The following is a 13955-nucleotide window of genomic DNA, read 5'->3' as shown; positions in this document are numbered from 1 at the left end:
CCAGGGCCCCCCTTCTAGCCCCAGAACATAATTCTTATGCCCAAGTGGTCAAACCAGCACATCCTCATTTCTCACCCAGCACCATTGGGCCTGGTGAAGAGAAAGGGGGCACATATTTATAGAACATCTACTGTATACCAGAGACTATGCTAGGAACTTTAAACATAATCTTAGCTAATCTTCACAACAATTCTGCAAGTGAATAGTATTATTCCCTTTTTAGCAGATGAGGAAACTGAGACTCCAGTTGTTAGTATGGAGGATGACACCGCTAACCGTCACTCACAGATGGGTTCTTTATTATCTGCCCCAGCACTCTCTTTTCGGAAATAATTATTCCCTGCCTAGACCAGGAAGTCTCCAAATGTTTAAGTCTACTCCACACTGGTGCCAGATGACCACCACCATCCCTCAGACAAGGTTAACGTTACCTCCTTTCTTGGAATGAGATAGAGTTAGTGGGGAGGAACCACCCTCTCCTTACCCTCAGGCCAGGAGCCAAGTCCCAGGCGTTGCTGGGTAGCAGATCTACCACTAGGTTTCTGCAGCCTTTAGCTCCAGGGAGAGGTACAAGTGGGCTTAGAAACCGGGCCAAATGGGGAAGAAGGAGGAGGGAAAGATCAGCCAGGAACAGGAGACACGGGTGGGGCAAAGAAGATGAAAAAGGAAGCAGTGAGAGGGAAGTGGGGGCAGAGAAGGGGAGCAGGGTGGGGGGTACCAATGGGAGCAGTGGAGACCAATTCTTGTCCAGTCTCGGTGGACTCTCAGAGGCTAGAATCAGGACCACAACCATGTGGGTTTCTTTTTCTACCCTCCAGAACATAAAGAGTAGCTATAGGATCATGATACAGAACGAAGGGCCCTCCTCCCCATCTCCACCTGCAAAGACATACAGATACACACACAGAGCAAGATTGCTGACCCAGAGCACAGACAGACACAGATAACCTACGGGAGGACACAGACATAGGACATGGGGTCACAGACCCACACAGAAATATGAGGAAAGACGTAGATGCAGATGCATGCCACTCCAGGAGACAAATGTACAGGCACGTGGAAAGACTCACGTGCCCACAGACACATGAAGGGAGTCACACACACATACACATGGGTGTCCATGCCCGCACACACCCACACACACAGGGAGACTCCCTGAAGGTATCAGAGGAGCTGGAGAGACAGACAGATGGTTGGACTCCACGAACAGATAGTACCTGGCCCTTGAGGGCTCACAACCATTGCCTTTCACATCAGGTTGCAGAGGACCCTGGGCCACCACAGCAGAGCTGTTCCCCAGAATCCCTTTGCAGGCTCCATGAACATACATGTGGTGGCCCAGCTCTCTTGACATATGTGTACATGTCCCAACAGGCCTATGCCCCACCCGTGGAGGCTGACATCTCCTCTCTGGGGTGCAGGTGGGGGCCACGGGAGAACCCCCTCCTCCATAGGCCACAGGCCATGCTCGCTGGCAGAGACTGGGGCTGGGGTTGGTCCAGGAGAAGGGAGGGGTTGGGGGGAGCAGGGGTGCGGCTGGGGCGGGCGCAGGAGCCGGTACCTGTCAAACAAGAGCCAAGGAGCAAACTAGCTTCTTAGTCACCTTGCTCTTCTCCCCGTTTTGGCAGCAGCCCCTCAGGGCAAGGGGAAGCTGATATCATAATTATTGGCTCACCCAGCAGCTGCCTCCCCTCACCTGATGTCAGCACAGACCCAGGACGGCCAAGCTGACGGACTGACAGGCGGACGGAGCTCCTGGCCTCCCAGACCCAGGCCCCCACGCCGACCTGCTTCACTGAGCAGGTAAGAGGAGACTGGTCCCAAATCAGCCGTGGAAGCCAGCAGGGCAGGGCCAGAGCATGGGGAGGGGGGTTGCCTTTTTAATGAGCCCTGGGGGAGACCGGGAGCACCTGGGTGCTCCCCATCTTCTCACTGCAGCTGAAGGGAGACTCAGGAAGCAGGGTGAGTGCCTGGAGGCCAAGGAGGACCCCCTCACGTTCCTCCCTCTCATCCCTGTCCCAGGCCGCCTGACGTAGTGGGGCTTGTCGTTCTGAGGTTTGTTGGATTTTGTGTGTGGCTCTGTGGGTATGCTTAGCCACCCCATGCTGGGAGGAAATGAGGACTCAGTAATCTTAGGACAGGAAAACTAGAGCTTAAAGCCTGGGAGGCAGATTCCCAATTTTAGTGGCTTTCTAGAGGAGAAGGGGGAACCCAGCTTCGGGGGCTGGGTGGTGCAAGGGGCTGTGTTGATGGAGAAATCGCTCAACATCTCTGGGCGGCCTAGGCTGGGGTTTAGACACCTGAGGGCTAGGGGGAGGCCTGGAGTGCAGAAAAGGAGACGGCACACCTGGTGGAGAAGCAGACAGGTGGCAAGCAGGTGCTGTGGCCAGTGCCGGATGCTGAGCTTAAGGCAGCATCCCCCAGAGGGCTAGGAACACCTCTTTCCCTCAAGATCTCTGGAATCAAGAGGCCTGGTGAGCAGACCTGGGATAGGCAGGTAGCTGTACGACCCTTGAAGCCTAGAATTGGGAGTCTGGGAAGCAAAGGCCCTTAGGGAAATGGCTGGTGTGGCAGGAAGCACCCTCTGGCTCCCACAGCTTCTCTCCACCTGCTACCCACCAGGTAAGGTTCTGGCATTCCCCAGGGAGTCCCCCAGGCCCTCCCTAAATGTCCAAAGAAGTAAGTCAGATAAAGCACAGACTCTAACAAGTAGGCTTGTTTGCCTCTTCTCTCTGCACCTACAGACATGGGGGGTATGGTGGTGTGGAGGGTATGTTTGTGTGTGCGTTGTGGCCGGGCACAGCCAGCCAGTGGGAAAGGACCTGGGTGAAGAGGGCACATCCCAGAGAAGTCACTTCACCCCTCTCCTTGACTCTATGCCACTTATTCCCCCTGCCAGGTAGGGCTGCCCTCTTTACTTTGCTAATCCTGCAGGAGGACACTTGGTCAGCTCCCTCGAAGTCATGAAGTCTCCACTGCCGCAGAGTCCAGGTCTGCTTAACCCATCACCTTGGCCTTCCCCCACTGATGAAAGCCAGCTCCTCTGGGCTGGTCTGAGGGTATAGTGGGTGGATGGCGTTGTACTCCAACCCTGGCCTGGATAGGCGCTGGCTCAGGCCCTTTTACCACCTGGGTCGTTGCCTGACCCACAGGACGCTGGCAGTAGAAGGCCATCCCCAACTGAGGGGTCGCAGCACCTCCTGTCCCAGACCCTCTCTCATGTGGTGGGCCAGGCAGGGCCAGAGTCAGGAAGGCTGGGGCTGGGGCGGCTCAGGATCCTTAGGGGCGAAGGTGCCACAAGGAGAGGCTCTTGTCCTCCCAGCTCCCCGCCCGGCCCCGCCCGTGCTGCCTCTGCGGAGCTCAGCTCTGGGCTCCAGGGCCTGCTGAGGCATGCTGCCCCCCCAGGCCCGGCGCCTCGCTCACCTCCCAGGGCCAGGAACCTGTTCTCCCGGGAATGCCAGGGAGTTCTCAGAGGACTTTATTTCCCAGGGGCTCAGGGAGCCCCAGAATCCTCTCAATTCTGCTGTCGGGAAAAGGAGGACAAGATGAGGGGGGTTTCCCATCCCCCTATCTTTGTCTCATCCACAAACTGAGCCCACATTGCCCCCTACCAACAGCCTTGGCTGTTCATCATGGGAGGGGGAGGAGGCTTGGGAAACTTAAAGATTAGGGGGAAGCTCACCAGGGACACGTGCCTTCTGGGAGGCTGTCATGTGCCAGCCCCCCCACCTATACCCTGGTCTCAGGGAGGGCCTTTCTTTAGCCCCCATGGAGAGTCCCATCTGCCTTCTAAGAAAGCAACGTAGCACCCCTTCCCAAGGGCTCTGACTTCCCAGCCAGGAAGTCCTTCCTGATGTTAGGCTCCCTCCTTTAGCTTGAGTCTTCCTGGATCCGCAGAACACCACTGCCTCCACGAGGCTCGTCAATATAGCCAGAGACTGTTACTAAGTCACACTGAAGTGTCCTGAGACCTTACGTACAGGGAAGGGCAGAAGGAAGGCCCCACTGCCCTTCCATTGGTCTCTCAGCTCCATACTCTACTGAGGTGGGGCAGTTGGGAGCCACTTCTGCCCGTCTCCCCTGACTCCCCAATTACAGAGGGCTGCAGGGACAGGGGTCCCGCAGACATGTCCTCCCCTCTCTGTTTCCTAGTCACAGCCCGCCATCCCTGCTAGGCCTGCAGGGGGAGTCCAGCAAGCTGAGACTGGCTTCTGCAGCAGGAGAGATTGACACTGGGACTTCATGACATGTTTCAGTATCATAAATTGAGTTTGGTTGGACTGTGTGACCACAGGAGGTGGTTTCCTGAGTGCGGAGGCAACCATTGATCTGGGATGGGTGTGGTTGGGCTGGCAACATGCCCAGGAGCAGGGAAATGACAAGATGACCCCTGGGAGAGTACATCTCAGAAGCATCAAACATCCCTGAATAATTTTGGTCTTTCCGATTTATTGCCCCTTCCTCCATCTTCGTGCTCATCTCCAACCTCAACCCGCAGCCTATCCCTAACCCCTTCACCCCACCCCAACCCCATCCCCAACTTTACCCCCATCTCCACAATCCCATCCTTCTCTACCTCACCTCCTCAGCCCCACCTCCATCCTCAGCCCCAAAACCATCTTCCATCCTCACCTCCCCAGAATGGATCTCTCCATACACCACCAGAGATCTCCCTCAAAATCCAACACCCCTCATCATCGCCCCAGTCAGGTCCTGCTTTGTCCTCCACACTCTCCCAGTGTTTAGGAAAAGCCTAGAGCAATACCACTAGAACAAAAAGGACCGGATGGGGTCATCCCTGGAGAAGCTTTCTACTTCCTGATCCTATCCAGGTCTTAAGGGCTGGACACTGGCCAAACAGCAAAAATGAGATCAAGTGCAACAAGATGAGTTGAGGTCTGATGACCAGGTGGACCTCTCTACATGCAGGTGGGTGGCAGGTAGAAGAGGGAAGTTGGAGAAACATGCCCAGAGGAATCCAAAAGTAGGTAGTGGCAACCTTTCTTGGCAGGGGGAGCCGCAAGTGTAACCAATTCAATTAAGCATGGCCAGGCCCAAAGCAGGGAGATGGACAGAAGGCCTGCCAGGTTGTTTAGGAATGACTGTTGTCATGAGCATCCCCCGGTCTCTACCCTCCCTGTGGCTCTTGCTTACTCAGCTCAGATTAATGGGGCTGGGGAGAGAATTAGCTGAATCGTGATCACTCAAGGAATTTGACTCGAGAACCAGCTGTGAGTCACAGAGAAAAGGGAACCCTTGCTCTCATGGCTATTCTGGGAGCTCCAGGGGGTGGGCACCCCTCAAGAACCCCTGGATGCACCAAGAGAGCCCACTGGGGCATCTGACCCTCACTTCCAGCCCCTGTTCATGGGAAGATGCATAATCAGTCAACTTTAAGCCCTGTTCCTCTGGCCTGAAACTACTGCTTCTGACAAACTACAGCCAGCTTGGGCAGCAACACACATGCACACACACACACACACACACATACACACACACACACACACCTAGAATGGGGCGTGTCCCTGGAACTGGATCGCCCGGAGACAGTTGGAGATTCCACCTACACTTGTAAATTCCATAGTCATGTCCCAGACTACACCAGTCCATCAGTCTTGGAAGGCATAGGATGTGCTCAAGGATGTGCACGCGCGTGCACACACACACACACACACACACACACACACATAGACACATATCACCACGCTTAGAAAACCCAATGATCAGACTCCACTTAGCAGAGCCAGAGTGATTTTTTTTTAAGATTTTATTTATTTATTCATGAGAGGCACAGAGGAGAGAGGCAGAGACACAGACTCAGGGAGCCTGATGTGGGACTTGATCCCAGGACCCCAAAATCACAACCTGAGCCAAAAGCAGACACTCAACCTCTGAGCCACCCATGCCAGAGTGATCTTAGCAGAACCAGTGCAGCAGTGTTCACTGCCAGAGATGTCCCCAGCTCCTTCAGAGAGAGGTGACTGGAGCCTACATTGGGTCCCACAGAGCATGTGGTTTTGGAGAGGAGATTCTACCTCTCTGAGCCTTCCCCCTGAGCATGCCCAACCTCTCTGAGGTGAGAAGGGTTTTGGAGAGAGAGTTCTTTGAGATGATAATGCCAAGCCCAGAGGGACCCAGTGATGCTCAGGGGGGAAAGGTAGGGACTGGAGCCCAGAAGCCAGATGGGCTCAGGGAAACACCCCCAGAACGTACCAGATCTTGGTATCCTTCTCAGATGCACAAGGGAGTAAGTAGAGACTCAGTCAGCTTCACCCAAGATGCCTGCAGGAAGGGCCAGTGCCCAGATCCCTGCATAGCAGAGAGCAATCCCTTCTGGGATCCCTTCAGCTTCCCCATCTGTCAAAGGGAGAGGGACTTGGGTGGGAGGGCCTTCCGGTGCTCTTTTCACTCCAGTTTGGTAAATTCAAGCAGTTGGCTTACCGCCTGTCTGTGCTCACATGTGCTCAGGGTGACATGGGGGGAGGGGCCACACCAGTGTGTATTTGGTACTAGATCTGCATTATTAGTAGTGGTGGCAGAATCAATACCCATAATAATAGACTGGTAATAATGAGCAGGCCTTCAGAAAATAATATGTACAGAGCAAAAGAGACCCCTGGCCCAGGAGATGGGAGGCTCCCAAGTCATCCACTAAGGTGGGCAGGCAAAGAGGGGCCCACCAACTGGATGTGAGCACTCTTGACCTACCTCCTGGGGAACACCCCAGGAAGGGCAGATGGTTGAAGGGGCAGATATCAGCCACCAACCCTTTCCTGAAATCCCATGGGCCCAGGACCTCAGGGAAGGAGGCAGGAGCACGTTTATCTTCCTCTGACCATTTTGATTCTCACTCAGTCCCCAGAATGGCCAGATGAGGTATATATGACAAATATGATCCCCCATAGCCCATGCTGATGGCAGAGCTAGGAAAGGACGCTTCTGGAGTCCTTGGCCAGAAGGACTCCCTGTAAAGGAACAGGGGGGCTTGGCAGGGCAGCGAGGGGCTTCTGAGATAAATGCCAGGCTAAGGGATGGGATAAAGCAAGGCTCTAGTCATCCCTACTGGTCTCACAGCTCAAATCCTCAGCTGCAAATCACACCACAGCCAATGAGCTCCGTGGCTGATTATGAATGCAGCCCGCAGGAGGTGGGATGGGACCACTGGTTCAGCCAAGTGACTTCTTTACGGGAGACTTCCAGACATGGGGCTATAGAGCTAACGGGTGCTCAGAGGCTAGCAATGTAGTCACATCCCCTGGCCCATTCCTCCACCTTCCTACCGATAGCATGGCTGTCTTCTTGTAAGGGAGAATGAGGCCAGATTTCACAATCTGTGAAAAATCCTCCTGTTCCTTCCATCACTCCCCACCTCATCATCCACTCTTTGGCCCCTTTCAGAACTGGGCAGACTGAGGTTTAGCAGGAACTTGCTTCTCCGGAAGTAAGTGTCTGGGGCCTCAGACCACTGCTTTCTGTACACTGTCCCCCTGGGAGGATTAAGCAAGAAAGAAGTCGCCACCCTCCAGAAGCCCAGCTGTCTAGTCAAGCCCCCAGTGGTTCAGGGTCATTTTGTCTACCTATAAGTTCTTCCTCAACCTGTGCTCACCATCAGACCCATCATGCCTTTAAAAACCCCGGGGGGAAAAAAAAATAAAAAAATAAAAACCCCTGGGGGAGGCGACTTCCCTGACTCTGGCCACCTCTCCGAGTCATGGAACCTCGCCCAGGAGCGATCCCCATTAAAGCACTCTCGAACCTAAAATAAAATAAAATAAAATAAAAAATAAAAATAAATAAAAACCCCTGGGGGAAGGTACAGAGTGAGGGGCCCCTCAGAGGAGTTGCCCATCTAAAAGGCTCATGTTCTTGGAATTGAGAATTTTGCTCTGGCTCTTCCTCGTAACCTGGGAGAACAAGCTGATCTTGCTTCTGGGAGCAAGATCTGGAGGTGGGCTCACTGCCTTGGAGCCTGGACTCCAGAGTAGGCAAGAGGGAGGAGAAGGCAGACCATGAATGATCCCTAAGAGTAAGAGCAAAAGATCTCTGGATTGGGATGTTTAGGTCTCTGGAAAGGGGAAGCTAAGGAGTAGAGAGAACCCAGTAGAGCCAATCCCTCAGACTAGATGGACAGTCTTTTCTAGGAGAAAAGGGATCCTGGTAAGTGTTTCTCAGGAAGGGATGGATGGAAATGTGAGGGGTAGCATTCTTTATTTCCTTAAAACCAAGCATCCCTTTCTTTCCGTCTACCAAATGAACAGGCAAGTCAAGGATACCTACCTATCTGTCCCCATCCATTCATCCATCTATCCATCTGTCCATCTATCCAACTGTCTAGATTTCCATCCAGTCATTAGTCCACCCACCAATCTGTCCATTCATCAATCTGTCCACTCCATCCATCCATCCATCCATCCATCCATCCATCGTCCATCTATCCAGGAAGGTCAGGCCCCAATTGGTCTCCCCAGGGCTGCTGAGAAGGGCCTGTGGTCCTGTGGCATTTATGGGGCATGTGACCTGCCAGCCTGGCCTGGGGAGGCAACCCCGCCCCAGCCCTCAGGCAGAGGGCCGGTCCAGGCATGTGGGAGTATTTATACCTTGATGGAGGCTCCCTGGGTGTTGCTGGGCTGAATGACTCCCCGAAGCCGTGATGGTGGCCATGGCCCGGAGCCCACTGTGAGTGCTTGGATTCAGCTCTTCTGGGACCAGAGCTGGGTGGCTGGGGCTGGGGCTGGGGCTGGGGCTGGGCTGGAGAGATAGGAAGCTGTCCGGAGGTGGCCAGGGGTGGCAGAAAGGAAGGGGTGCAGGGCAAAGGAGAGTGGGAAAATAGGAAGCAGTTGGAGTCAGGCATCCACAGCAGAGCTGGGACCTACCCTGGAGAAGGAATGAGTCCACTGCAATTTACTAGCCTCTGGAGGGTCCCTTGGTGGCTGGAAGGCAGAACAGGGCAGGAGGACTAGATGACAAGGGAGATTAAGGTCAGATATCTGGAAGAACTTCCAGTTCAGCCCCAGACATGGAAGATGGCTCAAGTGCTTTATCAGGATGGGCACACTGAGGGATCGTGTAGGACCAGTCTATTTCCAAAAACAAGGGAATGGCTGAAGTGGCTTCCGGGAGAGCTCTGTTTTAGGGAGATGGGAATGGCTCTGCTGCAGGTGTCTGTGGCTCGGATTTGGGGGACAACTGTTCTTCATTCTTTGCTCTGCTCCATTCTGCCCCCTGCCTGTTTGTCTCTAGCTGCCTCTCAAAGCACTTTAATCAGATCTCAGGGCAGGGGCACCTGACCCTTTTCCTGAAACTGAGGCAGGGTGAAGAGCCAGGGAGGCCAGAACTTTAGCATTCGAACCCCCAACCTTGATGGGATCAAAGGATCTAGAAGTTCCCTCCTTCTCGGCACACTCAGGCTCCCGTATCCTGGGGTGCACAAGGCTCAGGAGCAGCCCCTGGGCCCTTCCCTGCCACCCCCAACTAGGTAATTACTGAGCTGCTCCAGGGGGGCCCCCTCCCAGTGGCTGGGCAGGCGGAGCCCCGGGTGGGGCCACAGGCAGCACCAGGCCCTGGCCCCACCCCTCATAAAACATGCTGCCGCAGCCAGTGACAGAAACCATTAAGGCGGAACTGCACCATCTCCACCTCTCTCATAAAGGGCGGGCAGGAGGCTGCCTGGTGGGAGGGAGCGTGCAGGGAGCCCGGTCAGGGCCCTCCATGTCCTCTGTGACTCAGCTGCCCACAGAGGACCCAGCAACAGACCCTCCCAAGGGAATCTCTCACGTGGTCCCTGACCCACTGCTCTGGCTTCCAGAGGTGTTGCTGAGCTGGGGCTGTGTAGTGTCATGGTTAAGCACCTTGGCTTTGAAGTCTGTCTGAATCCTAGGAGGCAGGCATAGTTTGGTAGCTGGGTGAACTCGGGTAAGTCGGGTAAGTCGGGTTAACCTCGTCTGTACAATGAGGATGATAATACTCTTCTGGGACAAAAGAATTCACCCAGCTGGTCCTGGTCCCCTTGAGGATGTCCCCAGGGAGGTCCCTCCTAAAGGCAGGGCAAGGGTGAGGGCCCTGCTGACAGCTCTGGGGACATGTACACCTCCGCAGGACCCGTATCAGCTGCGTATCAGCAACTTTAGAGGCAAATGGTCCCAGCCCCCATTGTACTTATAAGGTAACAGAGGGGACAGCCCTGGTGGCTCAGTGGTCTAGTGCCACCTTCAGCCCAGGGCCTGATCCTGGAGACCCGGGATCGAGTCCCACGTCAGGCTCCCTGCATGGAGCCTGCTTCTCCCTCTGTCTGTGTTTCTGCCTCTCTCCCACTCTGTGTCTCTCATGAATAAATAAATAAAATATTTTTAAAAAAATAAGGGAACAGAGGAACAGAAAGAGGATGTGACTTGGCCAAGGTCACACAACCAGCAAACAGGGTGTCCCCTAGCCCTCAACCCCAGATGGCTCCTTCTGCCTGAGTCCTAAACACTAGAAGAGTCTCAGAGATAGGGAGATGTTCTGGGTAGAGGAGCACAGGGCCTGGTTGTGAGAAGGGTACAGAGCAAGGATTCCATAATGCTCTTGGTTGCTTCTGCTGTCATGCTTTCTGGGGAATTTCTTCCCATAGTGCTCCCTACTCAGGTTAGGGAGCAGGGACTCTGCTCTGACTTCTCTCTGACTCCAGGGAAAACCAAGTCTACTTCTTCCATCCCCATCCCTGCCTTCCAACTCTCCAAGTGTCATGGATGCCAAGTTACTGAAATGGTCTTCAGCTCCTTTTTTGTCAGGGTTGCACTCTGGAGTGTGTGTGTTTAGGGGTGTGTTTGGGGCTCTGGTAACCTAAGAATCAGGAGATGTGATTTTTAATTTCAGCTGTGTGGCCCTGGGCATGTCACTTCCTCTCTCTGGGCCTCAATTTTCTCCTCTGAAAAATGGGGTTAATGACCTTGCTCCCCTACTGGTAGTGTGCTGACCAATGTCCACCAAACAGCTCTCAAAAAAAAAAAAAAAAAAAGGCTCTGATTTGTAGTGTTTACTAATGTCCCTGGGTAAGTATTTACACCATGGCCAGTCCAGACTGATTTGACTGAATGAGGAACTGGAGAGAGGTGGGCCCATGGGCCCAGTTGCTCTTGAAGCCCACAGTAGCTGTCTCCAGCACACCACTGCCTGTTAATCTCTGGGGCAAAGGAAGAACAAATGAGCAGACTTTGTAAACTGCAGAGTGCTTTATAGATGTAGAGTTGTGAGGACGATCGTCCAGACAGTTGAAGGGACCCCAGGGCACAGTCCACCACTGAGAGGCCTAGCCTAGCTCCAGCCCAGGAAGGGGACAGGCTGTGGGTTGGGGGAGCCCACACTAAGTGGCAGGATCCTGGGAGCCATTTCTCATAGCTCCTGGGATCTGAGAAAGGAAAGCTGACTGAACCTCCCATGTGGTTTGCTGTTATTTGCACACACACACATCCCATCACATTCCCTAGAATGAAAGCAGGTAGGATAGAGGTTAGACTTCAAAATTCCCTCTGAATGAGGATGCCAGCCTCAGGACACTGGAGCCATTAGCAAAGCCTCCTGAGCGATCCAAAGCAATAGAGTAGCCCTCCCCGCCCCCTACCTTCCCTGGGAGTTTCTACGGACACTGGCTTTAACATGAGAATAGCTGGAATGGTGTCTGAGGTCAGAAAGTCAAGAGGAGGGAAGTTTAGCCTCTGCCAGTGCAGGAGGATGATGTCATGGAAACCAAGGGGGGAGTTCTTCCCCCACCCCCAGAGCTCATGCTTTCAATTAACTCTGTCCCACTGCTAATTATTACTAATAGCTACTATTTATTGAGCATGTACTATGCATTAAGCTATTTACAAGCAATATTTCATCTAAGCTTCCAGAGAGGTATGTATTATTAGCCCTCTATTACAGATGAGGAAACTGAGGCCCAGGGAAGGAAGTGAAGCACCTTGCCCAACCAAAGTCACAGTTTCTGGAATTCAAACCCAATCCTGATTCTGGAGCTTCTAAGCCAGATCATCCAACCTCAAAGGCACTGCTGGCTACTCCAGGAAGGGTTGTGGGGCCAAGGCAGCCTCCCCCTTCTCCCTACACTGAGCTCCTCCCTGTGCTAGATAGGAGCCCCTCATATACATCAGTCAGAGCCGCACTGCTTGGCCCCTTTTGAATGCAGTTGGTAGAGGACCCCCTGTTTCAGGAGCTGTGTGGTCTTAAGCAAGTCACTGCACTTCTTCTCCGGGCCTCCTCTCCTCATTCATAAACCAGAGTTTGGGCTGGGGTGACCAAGGGAGTACCACTGAATCAGGAGTTGCCACCTCTAAAACCAAGCCATAGGAAACCCTGCTCAGAGGGCCATTCCAGGGCTTCTGCATCCTCAGTGCAAATGGACAGGTGGGCCTCTGAGCTCTGTATAGACTCCCTGGTTTTAATCCTATCCCTGTGGGGCTTGGAAGAGGGGGATGGTGGTTTGGCCGAGTCAGAGTGTAAAAGTCATGGCTGTGTGTGAACTAAAGCTTATGGTGAAGGTCTCTGAGATGCTGGAAGTCAACCAGGGCTCCAGATGATGTCCTGGGACATAGAGGCTTATACAAGGATGGGGGTGAGCCAGAGGCTTCAGGGGGCCTTCACCGAAGGCCAGACCCTCAGCAGGATGTGCAGCCCACGCTGGGACTCAAAGAGGCCTCCTCAGGTTCACGTCTCAGAGAGGCAGAGCTGGGGTCTCAGCCCCCTGAGGCCAGGCTGAGTGAAGGCCAGGCATAGAGGGCAGGGGTAGAAGGGACAGCTGCCACCTGGGGGTCACTGGCCTATCTCCCCAGATCTGCCAGACCCGAAGCTGCAAGACCAGCAGGGAAACTAGAGTCTGGAGTCACAGGCCACAGCCACATTTGGCCAATAAGGCCAAATGTATGACATACGTCCTTGAGCATTTTCTATGTGCTGGGCATCCTACACACATTGGCTCTCTCTCTCTCTCTCTCTCTTTTAAAAGATTTGTTTATTTGTTTATTCATGAGAGACACATGAGAGAGGCAAAGACACAGGCAGAGGGAGAAGTAGGCTCCCCATGAGGAACTGATGCAGGACTTGATCCCAGGACCCTGGGATCACGACATGAGCCAAAGGCAGACGCTCACCACTGAACCACCCAGGTGCCCCTGCATTGGTTCTCTTAACCTTCATGACGATCTTGTGAGATAGGTCCACAAGCCCTATTTATCAGAGAAGCAAGATACAAAAAATTACACAGTTGCTTCAAAATCACACTGCTAGGGATACCTGGGTGGCTCAGTGTTTGAGCATCTGGCTTTGGCTCAGGTCATGAGGGTCCTGGGATCGAGTCTCACATTGGGTTCCCTGCACCAACCGAGTCTGCTTCTCCCTCTGCCTATGTCTCTCTTTCTCTGTATCTCTCATGAATAAATAAATAATCTTTAAAAGGAAAAAAGAAAAGAAAGAAAAAAAATCACAGCCAGGAAGTGACACAGCCTGGACTCAAACTCAAGTTAAACCAAATCTGCAACCCTTGCTCTTATCCATATACTATCCTGCCTCCAGAGAGAGGAGCAACCATTGCCTCATGGGTTACAAAGTGTGAGACATGGGGGAAAAGGGCCCCCCGCATTTCCCCTGGAGGTGCTGGAGAAGGCTTGGGAAAGCAGCTCTGGGCCAGATCCAGGCGTGGCAGGCAAGCCCCAGCTGTCCTGGAGCTGTCCGGGGAACAGAGGCCAGGCGGGCAGTCATGCGGAGCCAGAGATGGGCTGCCCCGCACCTCGGGCCCCATGTCTGCTCCCCTGTGGTGTCCAGTTACGGCCAGCTCGGTGCTTCCCTGGTCACGCCACATTTAGCATTGCTGAGTGAGCGGGTGCTGGGACATGGAGAAGGGGCGGTAGAGACTCTTGTAGCGGCAGGAGAGCCTCCCACCGGGCCCACCCCCAAACCCCCAGCTACTAGCCCCCTCCGCCATT

The sequence above is a fragment of the Vulpes lagopus genome, chromosome 12 (genome assembly GCF_018345385.1).
Source record: "Vulpes lagopus strain Blue_001 chromosome 12, ASM1834538v1, whole genome shotgun sequence".
Classification (NCBI taxonomy): Eukaryota; Metazoa; Chordata; class Mammalia; order Carnivora; family Canidae; genus Vulpes; species Vulpes lagopus.
The sequence above is the reverse complement of the archived record's forward strand: the minus strand, read 5'-3'. Positions refer to the sequence as shown.